We start from the raw sequence: 15,528 nt of genomic DNA on the forward strand, positions 1-15,528 counted from the left end.
CTCATTGGGTCAAAGAACCCATTTGCATGTTGATAAAAAAGGCAATATCTCTCAGGACAAAAGGCATCTATTCAGCAAATTGTCCCATATGGATGATCTTTGGAGAAACTCAAAAAGTTGTATGTAAATAATCTTCTGCAGAGTACATGTCTATGGTTATATCAGGGATGTAATGTTAATTCTCTATTACATACCGACCTCCTTGTGAGAACTGTAGAGAAAACACTGGTCATACAGCACGTCAGGTATCCTTTAGAGCTGCATAGTTCTGTACAAGTAAGAAAAGCAAGGAAACAAGTGCTGAATAGAAAGAGCAGCTTCATGGGGAACACCTACTGAGCTCTGAACCTGCAGCTCCACTGGGAACAACCACTGAGCTCTGAAAGAGATAGCAGAGGAAATAACAGAACCCCTTGCTATAATCTTCGGTAAGTCATGGGAAACAGGAGTGGTCCCTTTAGATTGGAAAAGGGCAAATGTTGTCCCCATCTACAAAAAGGGGAAAAGGAAGGGACGATCCAGGAAATTACAGGCCGGTAAGTCTGACCTCGATAGCAGGAAAAATCTTTGAGCAAATTGTCAAGGAACATTTACTTCGGTACCTGGATGGGAAGGCATTAATTAACCAGAGCCAGCACGGCTTTATGACCAATAAATCTTGTCAGACTAACCTGATTTCCTTCTACAACAAAATCACTGAATGGTTGGACCAAGGGAATGCCGTGGACATAGTATATCTTGACTTCAGTAAGGCATTTGATAAAGTATCACATAACCTTCTTATTGAAAAAATGATTAAGTATGGCTTTGACAAAAAATCAGTTAGGTGGATTTACAACTGGCTTAATGATCGGGCACAACGAGTAATACTAAATGGCTACACATCGAACTGGAAGAACGTCAAAAGCGGGGTGCCGCAGGGCTCTGTTCTGGGCCCAGTACTTTTTAATATCTTTATAAATGATCTGGACGATGGAATTATTGGGGAACTCATAAAATTTGCAGATGATACGAAGATAGGAGGAATAGCCAACACTAGAGAGGAGAGAGAGTGTATTCAAAAGGACTTAGACACACTGGAACAATGGGCTGAGGCCAACAAAATGGTATTTAACAGGGACAAATGCAAAGTTCTATATCTGGGTAACAGAAATGTAAAAAACATATATAGTATGGGAGGAATAGAACTAAGTGATAGCATAGGGGAAAAGGACTTGGGCATAATAGTAGATCACAAATTCAACATGAGCCAACAGTGCGGTGCTGCCGCAAAAAAGGCGAATAAAATTCTGGGATGTATTAAGACAAGCATTGAATCTAGATCAAGAGAGGTCATTATTCCGCTGTACTCTTCCCTGGTCAGACCACACCTGGAATACTGTGTACAGTTCTGGCGCCTCAATTCAAGAAAGACATCGATATATTGGAGCAAGTCCAGAGAAGAGCAACCAAAATGGTGGAAGGTCTGCAAACCATGTCCTATGAGGAGCGGCTAAAAGAACTGGGATTGTTTAGTTTGCAGAAGAGAAGGCTGAGGGGAGATTTAATAGCAGTCTACAAATATCTGAAAGGTAGTCACAGTGCAGAGGGATCTCCCCTATTCTCATTAGCACAAGGAAGTACAAGAAGCAATGGGATGAAACTAAAGGGAAAGAGATACAGATTAGACATTAGGAAAAACTTTCTGACAGTGAGGGTAGTGAGAGAGTGGAATAGGCTGCCATGGGAGGTGGTGGGCGCTCCATCAATGGAAATCTTCAAGCGGAATATGGATAAACATATAGCTGGGATGATTTAGGAAGACCTGCACTCGCAGGGGGTTGGACTCGATGGCCCTTGAGGTCCCTTCCAACTCTACCAAAAAAGTAAAAAAAAAAAAAAAAAAAAAGTAAAAACCTGCAGCTCCAGAAGGAACAACCACTGAGCTCTGAACCTGCAGATCCAGAGGGAACAACCACTGAGCTCTGAATCTGCAGCTCCAGAAGGAACAACCACTGAGCTCTGAACCTGAAGCTCCAGAGGGAACAATCACTGAGCTCTGAATCTGAAGCCCCAGAGGGAACATCCACTGAGCTCTGAATCTGCAGCTTCAGAGGGAACAACCACTGAGCTCTGAACCTGCAGCTCCAGAGGGAACAACTGCTGAGCTCTGAACCTGCAGCTCCAGAGGGAACAACTGCTGAGCTCTGAACCTGCAGCTCCAGAGGGAACAACTGCTGAGCTCTGAACCTGCAGCTCCAGAGGGAACAACTGCTGAGCTCTGAACCTGCAGATCCATAGGGAACATCCACTGAGTTCTGAACCTGAAGCTCCACAGGGAGCAACCAGTGAGCTCTGAACCTGCAGCTCTAGAAATAATAGCCACTGAGCTCTGAACCTGCAGCTCCACTGGGAACGCCTACTGAACTCTGAACCTGCAGCTCCAGAGGGAACAATCACTGAGCTCTGAACCTGCAGCTCCAGAGGGAACAAGACTGAGCTCTGAACCTGCAGCCCCAGAGGGAACAATTACTGAGCTCTGAACCTGCAGCTCCACAAGAAACATGTTCCATGAAGTAGCTCGGTGGGGCACATACACTTTAAGCATAAAGACAAATTTCAATATTTTGAACAATTTTTATTTTCCTCTGAATGAAGGTGTAGATACCACGTAAGTAACACATTGTAACCTACAGTAACATGGAAGCGTCAGGTACATTGTTGGTGCAATCCAGTTGCACATTAACATAGAAAACAAAATATAAAAGACATGAATAACTATGAAATCCTCCTCGCTGTAGAATGACATGTTTCAGGTTACAATTTTGCCATCACCCGCTTTACCACATTTTGGCCATTCCATTCTCCATATAATACTGAGATAACAAAGAGATGTTGATAAATAATCGACCCCACATATATATTATACTCTAAGAAAGAAGAAGCCTCGGAATACAAGGAGAAGACGCAGCATCTGCGGAGTAGTTGTATAGTTGTGTATTATATCATATCTGAGGCACCTACAATCTCATAGATGTCACGTTACATACCGGGCTGGACGGACAGGACACATCCATTCATTGCTAAGAATTTCCAGTCCCTGTGTTTTTTTCCCCTTGTCCTTCTTATTATATCATAACCCTACCGTACATTCCTTTGTCTTCTCCCTGGAGTTCTGCTTTATACTTGGATTTTTCACAGTTGTCTCCGCTCTGGGACTTGTGTTATTTGTCTGGTACCATACTTGTCATTTATCTCATTTCTTTTCTTTGGTATCATATTGTACTTCTCTTCTCTCGTACTATGTTTGTGTTTGGTCTGGTACCATACTAGTCTGTCTCTGGTAGTATGCTTGTCTCTTCTCTGATGCCATACTTGTTTCTCTCAGCTATTCTTGTCTCTTCCCTGTTATCATACCTGTCTCTTCTCCTGGACTATGCAGTACCTGTCTCTTCTCCTGGACTATGCAGTACCTGTCTCTTCTCCAGTGCCATACGCCTCTAACCTTTGCTACTATGCAGTACTTCTCTCTTGTCTTGGACTATAATTGTTTTTTTTTTTTTTCTCTGGGTCTGTACAGTACTTCTTTCTTCTCTGGAACTTTACTTGTCTCTTTTTGGGGACTAAACTTGTCTCTTCTCTAGGACTATACTTGTCTCTTCTCTAGGACTGTACAGTACTTGTTTCTTCTCTAGGACTATATTTGTATCTTCTCTGGGACTGTACAGTATTCCTTTCATTTCTGGAACTTTACTTGTCTCTTCTCTAGGACTATACTTGTTTCTTCTCTAGGACTATATTTGTATCTTCTCTGGGACTGTACAGTATACTTGTCTCTTCTCTAGGACTATATTTGTCTCTTCTCTCTCTCTTCTCTAAAACTATACTTATCTCTTCTCTGATACTGTATAGTACTTCTTTCTTCTCTAGGACTCTTCTCTTCTTTCTTCTCTGGGACTGTACTTGTCTCTTCTCTGGGACTATATTTGTCTCTTCTCTAGGACTATACTTGTCTCTTCTCTGTCTCTTCTCTAGATTTATACTTGTCTCTTCTCCAAGACTATACCTGTCTCTTCTCTGGGACTGTAAAGTACTTCTTTCTTCTCTAGGACTAAACTTGTCTCTTCTCTAAGACTTGTCTCTTCTCTAGGACTTGTCTCTATGACTATACTTGTCTCTTCTCTAGGACTTGTCTCTTCTCTGGGGCTATAATTTTCTCTTCTCTGGGACTTATCCCTTCTCTGGGATTGTACAGTACTTCTTTCTTCTCTAGGACTATACTTGTCTCTTCTCTGGGACTATATTTGTCTCTTCTCTAGGACTGTACTTGACTCTTCTCTAAGACTATACTTGTCTCTTCTCTGGGGCTATAATTTTCTCTTCTCTGGGACTTATCCCTTCTCTGGGATTGTACAGTACTTCTTTCTTCTCTAGGACTATACTTGTCTCTTCTCTGGGACTATACTTGTCTCTTCTCTGGGACTGTAAAGTACTTCTTTATTCTCTAGGACTAAACTTGTTTCTTCTCTAAGACTTGTCTCTTCTCTAGGACTTGTCTCTAGGACTATACTTATCTCTTCTCTAGGACTTGTCTCTTCTCTGGGGCTATAATTTTCTCTTCTCTGGGACTTATCCCTTCTCTGGGATTGTACAGTACTTCTTTCTTCTCTAGGACTATACTTGTCTCTACTCTGGGACTATATTTGTCTCTTCTCTAGGACTGTACTTGACTCTTCTCTAGGACTATACTTGTCTCTTCTCTGGATTTATACTTGTCTCTTCTCCAGGACTATACTTGTCTCTTCTCTGGGACTGTAAAGTACTTCTTTCTTCTCTAGGACTAAACTTGTTTCTTCTCTAAGACTTGTCTCTTCTCTAGGACTTGTCTCTAGGACTATACATGTCTCTTCTCTAGGACTGTTCCGTATTTCATTCTTCTCTATAACTATATTTGTATCTTCTCCTGGACTGTACGGTATTTCTTTCATCTGTGGAACTTTACTTGTCTCTTTTGGGGGACTATATTTGTCTCTTCTCTATGACTTGTCTCTTCTTTAGGATTATATGTATCTCTTCTCTGGGACTGTACAGTACTTCTTTCTTCTCTGGGACTATACTTGTCTCTTCTCTAGGACTATACTTGTCTCTTCTCTAGGACTATACTTGTCTCTTCTCTGGGACTATACTTGTCTCTTCTCTGGGACTATACTTGTCTCTTCTCTGGGACTATACTTGTCTCTTCTATAGGACTATATTTGTCCCTTCTATAGGACTATATTATAGGACTATACTTGTCTCTTCTCTAGAACTATACTTGTGTTTTCTCTGATACTATATAGTACTTTCTTCTCTAGGACTATACTTGTCTCTTCTCTAGGACTTGTTTCTTCTCTAGGACTATACCTGTCTCTTCTCTAGGACTATACCAGTCTCTTCTCCAGGACTTGTCTCTTCTCTAGGACTATACCGGTCTCTTCTCCAGGACTTGTCTCTTCTTTAGGACTATACTTGTCTCTTCTCTGGGACTATACTTGTCTCTTCTCTGGGACTATACTTGTCTCTTCTCTGGGACTATACTTGTCTCTTCTATAGGACTATATTTGTCTCTTCTATAGGACTATATTATAGGACTATACTTGTCTCTTCTCTAGAACTATACTTGTGTTTTCTCTGATACTATATAGTACTTTCTTCTCTAGGACTATACTTGTCTCTTCTCTAGGACTTGTCTCTTCTCTAGGACTATACTTGTTTCTTCTCTGATACTGTACTATACCAGTCTCTTCTCCAGGACTTGTCTCTTCTCTAGGACTATACCGGTCTCTTCTCCAGGACTTGTCTCTTCTCTAGGACTATACTTATCTCTTCTCTGGGACTATACTTGTCTCTTCTCTGGGACTATACTTGTCTCTTCTCTGGGACTATACTTGTCTCTTCTATAGGACTATATTTGTCTCTTCTATAGGACTATATTATAGGACTATACTTGTCTCTTCTCTAGAACTATACTTGTGTTTTCTCTGATACTATATAGTACTTTCTTCTCTAGGACTATACTTGTCTCTTCTCTAGGACTTGTTTCTTCTCTAGGACTATACTTGTCTCTTCTCTAGGACTATATTTGTCTCTTCTCTAGAACTTGTCTCTTCTCTAGGACTATACTTGTCTCTTCTCCAGGACTTGTCTCTTCTCTAGGACTATACTTGTTTCTTCTCTGATACTGTACAGTCCTTCTTTCTTCTCTAGGACTATACTTGTCCCTTCTCTATGACTATACTTGTCTCCTCTCCAGGACTATACTTTTCTCAGATAGCACAATGGTCTCTGATACTACACCACTTGTCTTCCCTGGCACTGGACTATAATTCCCCTGACACCATATCTTTTCTATGGAAACCTTACTAATTTTTTTTACCTGGTGCAGTATTTTACTTTCTAATTTTCCCTGTTCTTCCAGCTTTGCCTTATGTTTGATTCCCTGATTTTCCTTTGGTATTATACAGTAGTTGACTTCCCCTAATAGACATTCCGCTTTCTTTTTGTACCATGTTTTATTCTCTTTTTATACAATTCTCTGGGACTATCTTCTTGTATCATCCCTGATGTCTCTTTCATATCACTCCAAACTCTTCTTTGGCAAATTCTGCATTTACAAAATTCCATAAAGAAAAGAGAAAACCCAACAAACATCTGCGCGTGTGAAGCTTTCTCCTGGTCCTCCACTTGGACCTTCTACAGTAAAAGACCTACATTTTTTTATTTCGATAGACTATGAAGAGGTTAATTCTACAAGCACTTAGCCAGCAAGTGCCGACCTACTGTACTAGTCTGGAGTTTGTCAAGTTGCTTAGAAATGCACAGACATTGCAGAAAGTCTCTAAAGAACAAAAATTTTGACAAAATTTGACTCGGATACAAGAAAATTTTGATCAGAACATTCTGTGCAAAATGGATACAATGTGTTGTTGTACCTCGTGCCGGGCCTTAGTGGGAGGAGCATCGAACACGACATCTCTTAGCTGTATCATGCTCCACCCCTTTGGACCATTCCATTGAGACGACTGGCACCGAGTATAAATTCGTTTTGCTTGAACTATTCCTATGATTTGTAGATACTAAAATCAATAAAAGTGAAGAGGATATTGGTTCTGTCCATAGCATCCCTGTCCATAAGGGTGTTTTCTTCTCAAGTTACATTCAAAACCCCATTCAAAATTCTAATGGTTTCCTTATAGGTCCGAGAAGACGTCGCCATTTAATGGTTTTGCCAAATTTTGCTCATAAATTTTGGAATATCAATCGGAAACCTACGACGTAAAGTAGTGACATCAGTATTCACATGCAAAAACATGGAGTGTCCCTTTAAGGTTCTAGGTCACATGTCTGTCAGAGACGTGTAGTCTGATTCCATAGGCATCCAGCAGAATTTTGTAGGCAGTTTTGAATATGGAAGCTTGGGAGATCTTGGTGCGTTGGGCATCTGGACAGCAAGGATTTGGAGTCCGGGAGAACAACCCTCGGCCCTTCATAGATATAAAGTTGATAATGAATGTACCGTACAAAAATATGTCTACCTTTTATACGATTTGGTAGAACTATGTGGAAAAACAATGGTTATGTTTCGGTGAGTCCTCTACTTCCAAGCCAACGTCCAACGTCTAGTGATCCACATTATGGAGTCTACATTCTGAACCATTCATGGTCGTTCAATGTTCCTCAAGTTTTTTTTTAGAAATACATTCATTTTGATACGGCTGGTTTTCCTTTAAGTCCAGGAGGTCCAGGCAAACCAGGAGGGCCCGGAATACCAGGTTCCCCTTTCGATCCTATTGGTCCATCTTTCCCTTGTGATCCAGGAGCTCCTGTAAATCCTGGCAGTCCACGCAAACCTTGTGGTCCTATGTTACCTGGAGGGCCAATAGGTCCAGGAGGACTGGCATCTCCTTTCTGACCTTTCTGACCTTTTGGACCTGGTGGGCCCATACTGCCCTTCTCACCTTTAATTCCTGAGGTTCCTTTAATTCCAATAGAACCCTTTGCTCCAATTGGTCCAGTTTCACCAATAAGTCCCCTTGGTCCTTGTGCGCCTGGAGGACCTAATTCACCGGTGTCACCTTTTTCGCCTTTCAGTCCTATAGGCCCCTTTCCTCCTACATCACCTTTAAACCCTCTGGGACCTGGAAGTCCTGGTGCACCTGAAAGAGTAATTTCATGGTTAGTCATCATTTATTTTATAGACTTTTTGTATAGATTTGGGGGATATAGAAAAAAAATTGGGGCACAGCTGAGGCCTGACAGCCCGAGAGAGTGATAAACATACTGAGAACACCCAGGAAGAAGACTGGGAACCCAAAAGATGCTGCTAAGCCCAGGAATAGTGAGTCTGGAATCACATCTGTATAAAGACTACGTCACAGATTCTACTTAAAATTGGTGGAGAGAAAAGTCATGTAGGTAGGATAAAACCGTCGGAAACTGGGGAGAAACCCGGCGGACCCCATTTTTGTCTACGGGATAAATTCTTGTTATATTCTTGTACATAGGAGCAGTATTATAGTAGTTATATTCTTGTACATAGGAGCAGTATTATAGTAGTTATATTCTTGTACATAGGAGGCAGTATTATAGTAGTTATATTCTTGTACATAGGAATAGTATTATAGTAGTTATATTCTTGTACATAGGAGGTAGTATTATAGTAGTTATATTCTTGTACATAGAATTAGTATTATAGTAGTTATATTCTTGTACATAGGAGTAGTATTATAGTAGTTATATTCTTGTACATAGGAGGTAGTATTATAGTAGTTATATTCTTGTACATAGGAGCAGTATTATAGTAGTTATATTCTTGTACATAGGAGTAGTATTATAGTAGTTATATTCTTGTACATAGGAGCAGTATTATAGTAGTTATATTCTTGTACATAGGAGTAGTATTATAGTAGTTATATTCTTGTACATAGGAGTAGTATTATAGTAGTTATATTCTTGTACATAGGAGGTAGTATTATAGTAGTTATATTCTTGTACATAGGAGGTAGTATTATAGTAGTTATATTCTTGTACATAGGGGGCAGTATTATAGTAGTTATAGTCTTGTACATAGGAGTAGTATTATAGTAGTTATATTCTTGTACATAGGAGCAGTATTATAGTAGTTATATTCTTGTACATAGGAGCAGTATTATAGTAGTTATATTCTTGTACATAGGAGGTAGTATTATAGTAATTATATTCTTGTACATAGGAGTAGTATTATAGTAGTTATATTCTTGTACATAGGAGTAGTATTATAGTAGTTATATTCTTGTACATAGGAGTAGTATTATAGTAGTTATATTCTTGTACATAGGAGTAGTATTATAGTAGTTATATTCTTGTACATAGGAGCAGTATTATGGTAGTTATATTCTTGTACATAGGAGCAGTATTATAGTAGTTATATTCTTGTACATAGGAGGTAGTATTATAGTAGTTATATTCTTGTACATAGGAGCAGTATTATAGTAGTTATATTCTTGTACATAGGAGCAGTATTATAGTAGTTATATTTTTGTACATAGGAGGTAGTATTATAGTAGTTATATTCTTGTACATAGGAGTAGTATTATAGTAGTTATATTCTTGTACATAGGAGTAGTATTATAGTAGTTATATTCTTGTACATAGGAGCAGTATTATAGTAGTTATATTCTTGTATATAGGAGTAGTATTATAGTAGTTATATTCTTGTACATAGGAGGTAGTATTATAGTAGTTATATTCTTGTACATAGGAGGTAGTATTATAGTAGTTATATTCTTGTACATAGGAGTAGTATTATAGTAGTTATATTCTTGTGCATAGGAGGTAGTATTATAGTAGTTATATTCTTGTACATAGGAGGTAGTATTATAGTAGTTATATTCTTGTACATAGGAGTAGTATTATAGTAGTTATATTCTTGTACATAGGAGGTAGTATTATAGTAGTTATATTCTTGTACATAGGAGGTAGTATTATAGTAGTTATATTCTTGTACATAGGGGGCAGTATTATAGTAGTTATAGTCTTGTACATAGGAGTAGTATTATAGTAGTTATATTCTTGTACACAGGAGTAGTATTATAGTAGTTATATTCTTGTACATAGGAGCAGTATTATAGTAGTTATATTCTTGTATATAGGAGTAGTATTATAGTAGTTATATTCTTGTACATAGGAGGTAGTTTTATAGTAGTTATATTCTTGTACATAGGAGTAGTATTATAGTAGTTATATTCTTGTGCATAGGAGGTAGTATTATAGTAGTTATATTCTTGTACATAGGAGGTAGTATTATAGTAGTTATATTCTTGTACATAGGAGGCAGTATTATAGTAGTTATATTCTTGTACATAGGAGCAGTATTATAGTAGTTATATTCTTGTACCTAGGAGTAGTATTATAGTAGTTATATTCTTGTACATAGGAGCAGTATTATAGTAGTTATATTCTTGTACATAGGGGCAGTATTATAGTAGTTATATTCTTGTACATAGGAGCAGTATTATAGTAGTTATATTCTTGTACCTAGGAGTAGTATTATAGTAGTTATATTCCTGTACATAGGAGGCAGTATTATAATAGGTATATTCTTGTACATAGGAGGTAGTATTATAGTAGTTATATTCTTGTACATAAGAGTAGTATTATAGTAGTAACATTCTTGTACATACCAGGTAGTATTATAGTAGTTATATTCTTGTACATAGGAGTAGTATTATAGTAGTTATATTCTTGTACATAGGAGTAGTATTATAGTAGGTATATTCTTGTACATAGGATTAGTATTATAGTAGTTATATTCTTGTACATAGGGGCAGTATTATAGTAGTTATATTCTTGTACATAGGAGGTAGTATTATAGTAGTTATATTCTTGTACATAGGAGTAGTATTATAGTAGTTATATTCTTGTACATAGGAGTAGTATTATAGTAGTTATATTCTTGTACATAGGAGTAGTATTATAGTAGTTATATTCTTGTACATAGGAGCAGTATTATAGTAGTTATATTCTTGTACATAGGAGCAGTATTATAGTAGTTATATTCTTGTACATAGGAGGTAGTATTATAGTAGTTATATTCTTGTACATAGGAGTAGTATTATAGTAGTTATATTCTTGTACATAGGAGTAGTATTATAGTAGTTATATTCTTGTACCTAGGAGTAGTATTATAGTAGTTATATTCTTGTACATAGGAGGTAGTATTATAGTAGTTATATTCTTGTACATAGGAGTAGTATTATAGTAGTTATATTCTTGTACATAGGAGCAGTATTATAGTAGTTATATTCTTGTACATAGGAGCAGTATTATAGTAGTTATATTCTTGTACATAGGAGGTAGTATTATAGTAGTTATATTCTTGTACATAGGAGTAGTATTATAGTAGTTATATTCTTGTACATAGGAGTAGTATTATAGTAGTTATATTCTTGTACCTAGGAGTAGTATTATAGTAGTTATATTCTTGTACATAGGAGGTAGTATTATAGTAGTTATATTCTTGTACATAGGAGCAGTATTATAGTAGTTATATTCTTTTATATAGGAGTAGTATTATAGTAGTTATATTCTTGTACATAGGAGGTAGTATTATAGTAGTTATATTCTTGTACATAGGAGGTAGTATTATAGTAGTTATATTCTTGTACATAGGAGGTAGTATTATAGTAGTTATATTCTTGTACATAGGAGGTAGTATTATAGTAGTTATATTCTTGTACATAGGAGTAGTATTATAGTAGTTATATTCTTGTACATAGGAGGTAGTATTATAGTAGTTATATTCTTGTACATAGGAGGTAGTATTATAGTAGTTATATTCTTGTACATAGGAGGCAGTATTATAGTAGTTATATTCTTGTACATAGGAGCAGTATTATAGTAGTTATATTCTTGTACATAGGAGCAGTATTATAGTAGTTATATTCTTGTACCTAGGAGTAGTATTATAGTAGTTATATTCTTGTACATAGGGGCAGTATTATAGTAGTTATATTCTTGTACCTAGGAGTAGTATTATAGTAGTTATATTCTTGTACATAGGAGTAGTATTATAGTAGTTATATTCTTGTCCATAGGAGTAGTATTATAGTAGTTATATTCTTGTATATAGGAGTAGTATTATAGTAGTTATATTCTTGTACATAGGAGGTAGTATTATAGTAGTTATATTCTTGTATATAGGAGTAGTATTATAGTAGTTATATTCTTGTACATAGGAGGTAGTATTATAGTAGTTATATTCTTGTGCATAGGAGGTAGTATTATAGTAGTTATATTCTTGTACATAGGAGGTAGTATTATAGTAGTTATATTCTTGTACATAGGAGGCAGTATTATAGTAGTTATATTCTTGTACATAGGAGCAGTATTATAGTAGTTATATTCTTGTACCTAGGAGTAGTATTATAGTAGTTATATTCTTGTACATAGGAGTAGTATTATAGTAGTTATATTCTTGTACATAGGAGCAGTATTATAGTAGTTATATTCTTGTACATAGGAGTAGTATTATAGTAGTTATATTCTTGTACATAGGAGTAGTATTATAGTAGTTATATTCTTGTACATAGGAGGTAGTATTATAGTAGTTATATTCTTGTACATAGGAGGTAGTATTATAGTAGTTATATTCTTGTACATAGGGGGCAGTATTATAGTAGTTATAGTCTTGTACATAGGAGTAGTATTATAGTAGTTATATTCTTGTACATAGGAGCAGTATTATAGTAGTTATATTCTTGTACATAGGAGCAGTATTATAGTAGTTATATTCTTGTACATAGGAGGTAGTATTATAGTAATTATATTCTTGTACATAGGAGTAGTATTATAGTAGTTATATTCTTGTACATAGGAGTAGTATTATAGTAGTTATATTCTTGTACATAGGAGTAGTATTATAGTAGTTATATTCTTGTACATAGGAGTAGTATTATAGTAGTTATATTCTTGTACATAGGAGCAGTATTATGGTAGTTATATTCTTGTACATAGGAGCAGTATTATAGTAGTTATATTCTTGTACATAGGAGGTAGTATTATAGTAGTTATATTCTTGTACATAGGAGCAGTATTATAGTAGTTATATTCTTGTACATAGGAGCAGTATTATAGTAGTTATATTTTTGTACATAGGAGGTAGTATTATAGTAGTTATATTCTTGTACATAGGAGTAGTATTATAGTAGTTATATTCTTGTACATAGGAGTAGTATTATAGTAGTTATATTCTTGTACATAGGAGCAGTATTATAGTAGTTATATTCTTGTATATAGGAGTAGTATTATAGTAGTTATATTCTTGTACATAGGAGGTAGTATTATAGTAGTTATATTCTTGTACATAGGAGGTAGTATTATAGTAGTTATATTCTTGTACATAGGAGTAGTATTATAGTAGTTATATTCTTGTGCATAGGAGGTAGTATTATAGTAGTTATATTCTTGTACATAGGAGGTAGTATTATAGTAGTTATATTCTTGTACATAGGAGTAGTATTATAGTAGTTATATTCTTGTACATAGGAGGTAGTATTATAGTAGTTATATTCTTGTACATAGGAGGTAGTATTATAGTAGTTATATTCTTGTACATAGGGGGCAGTATTATAGTAGTTATAGTCTTGTACATAGGAGTAGTATTATAGTAGTTATATTCTTGTACACAGGAGTAGTATTATAGTAGTTATATTCTTGTACATAGGAGCAGTATTATAGTAGTTATATTCTTGTATATAGGAGTAGTATTATAGTAGTTATATTCTTGTACATAGGAGGTAGTTTTATAGTAGTTATATTCTTGTACATAGGAGTAGTATTATAGTAGTTATATTCTTGTGCATAGGAGGTAGTATTATAGTAGTTATATTCTTGTACATAGGAGGTAGTATTATAGTAGTTATATTCTTGTACATAGGAGGCAGTATTATAGTAGTTATATTCTTGTACATAGGAGCAGTATTATAGTAGTTATATTCTTGTACCTAGGAGTAGTATTATAGTAGTTATATTCTTGTACATAGGAGCAGTATTATAGTAGTTATATTCTTGTACATAGGGGCAGTATTATAGTAGTTATATTCTTGTACATAGGAGCAGTATTATAGTAGTTATATTCTTGTACCTAGGAGTAGTATTATAGTAGTTATATTCCTGTACATAGGAGGCAGTATTATAATAGGTATATTCTTGTACATAGGAGGTAGTATTATAGTAGTTATATTCTTGTACATAAGAGTAGTATTATAGTAGTAACATTCTTCTACATACCAGGTAGTATTATAGTAGTTATATTCTTGTACATAGGAGTAGTATTATAGTAGTTATATTCTTGTACATAGGAGTAGTATTATAGTAGGTATATTCTTGTACATAGGATTAGTATTATAGTAGTTATATTCTTGTACATAGGGGCAGTATTATAGTAGTTATATTCTTGTACATAGGAGGTAGTATTATAGTAGTTATATTCTTGTACATAGGAGTAGTATTATAGTAGTTATATTCTTGTACATAGGAGTAGTATTATAGTAGTTATATTCTTGTACATAGGAGTAGTATTATAGTAGTTATATTCTTGTACATAGGAGCAGTATTATAGTAGTTATATTCTTGTACATAGGAGCAGTATTATAGTAGTTATATTCTTGTACATAGGAGGTAGTATTATAGTAGTTATATTCTTGTACATAGGAGTAGTATTATAGTAGTTATATTCTTGTACATAGGAGTAGTATTATAGTAGTTATATTCTTGTACCTAGGAGTAGTATTATAGTAGTTATATTCTTGTACATAGGAGGTAGTATTATAGTAGTTATATTCTTGTACATAGGAGTAGTATTATAGTAGTTATATTCTTGTACATAGGAGCAGTATTATAGTAGTTATATTCTTGTACATAGGAGCAGTATTATAGTAGTTATATTCTTGTACATAGGAGGTAGTATTATAGTAGTTATATTCTTGTACATAGGAGTAGTATTATAGTAGTTATATTCTTGTACATAGGAGTAGTATTATAGTAGTTATATTCTTGTACCTAGGAGTAGTATTATAGTAGTTATATTCTTGTACATAGGAGGTAGTATTATAGTAGTTATATTCTTGTACATAGGAGCAGTATTATAGTAGTTATATTCTTTTATATAGGAGTAGTATTATAGTAGTTATATTCTTGTACATAGGAGGTAGTATTATAGTAGTTATATTCTTGTACATAGGAGGTAGTATTATAGTAGTTATATTCTTGTACATAGGAGGTAGTATTATAGTAGTTATATTCTTGTACATAGGAGGTAGTATTATAGTAGTTATATTCTTGTACATAGGAGTAGTATTATAGTAGTTATATTCTTGTACATAGGAGGTAGTATTATAGTAGTTATATTCTTGTACATAGGAGGTAGTATTATAGTAGTTATATTCTTGTACATAGGAGGCAGTATTATAGTAGTTATATTCTTGTACATAGGAGCAGTATTATAGTAGTTATATTCTTGTACATAGGAGC

This window comes from Leptodactylus fuscus, chromosome 3 (genome assembly GCF_031893055.1).
Source record: "Leptodactylus fuscus isolate aLepFus1 chromosome 3, aLepFus1.hap2, whole genome shotgun sequence".
Classification (NCBI taxonomy): domain Eukaryota; kingdom Metazoa; phylum Chordata; class Amphibia; order Anura; family Leptodactylidae; genus Leptodactylus; species Leptodactylus fuscus.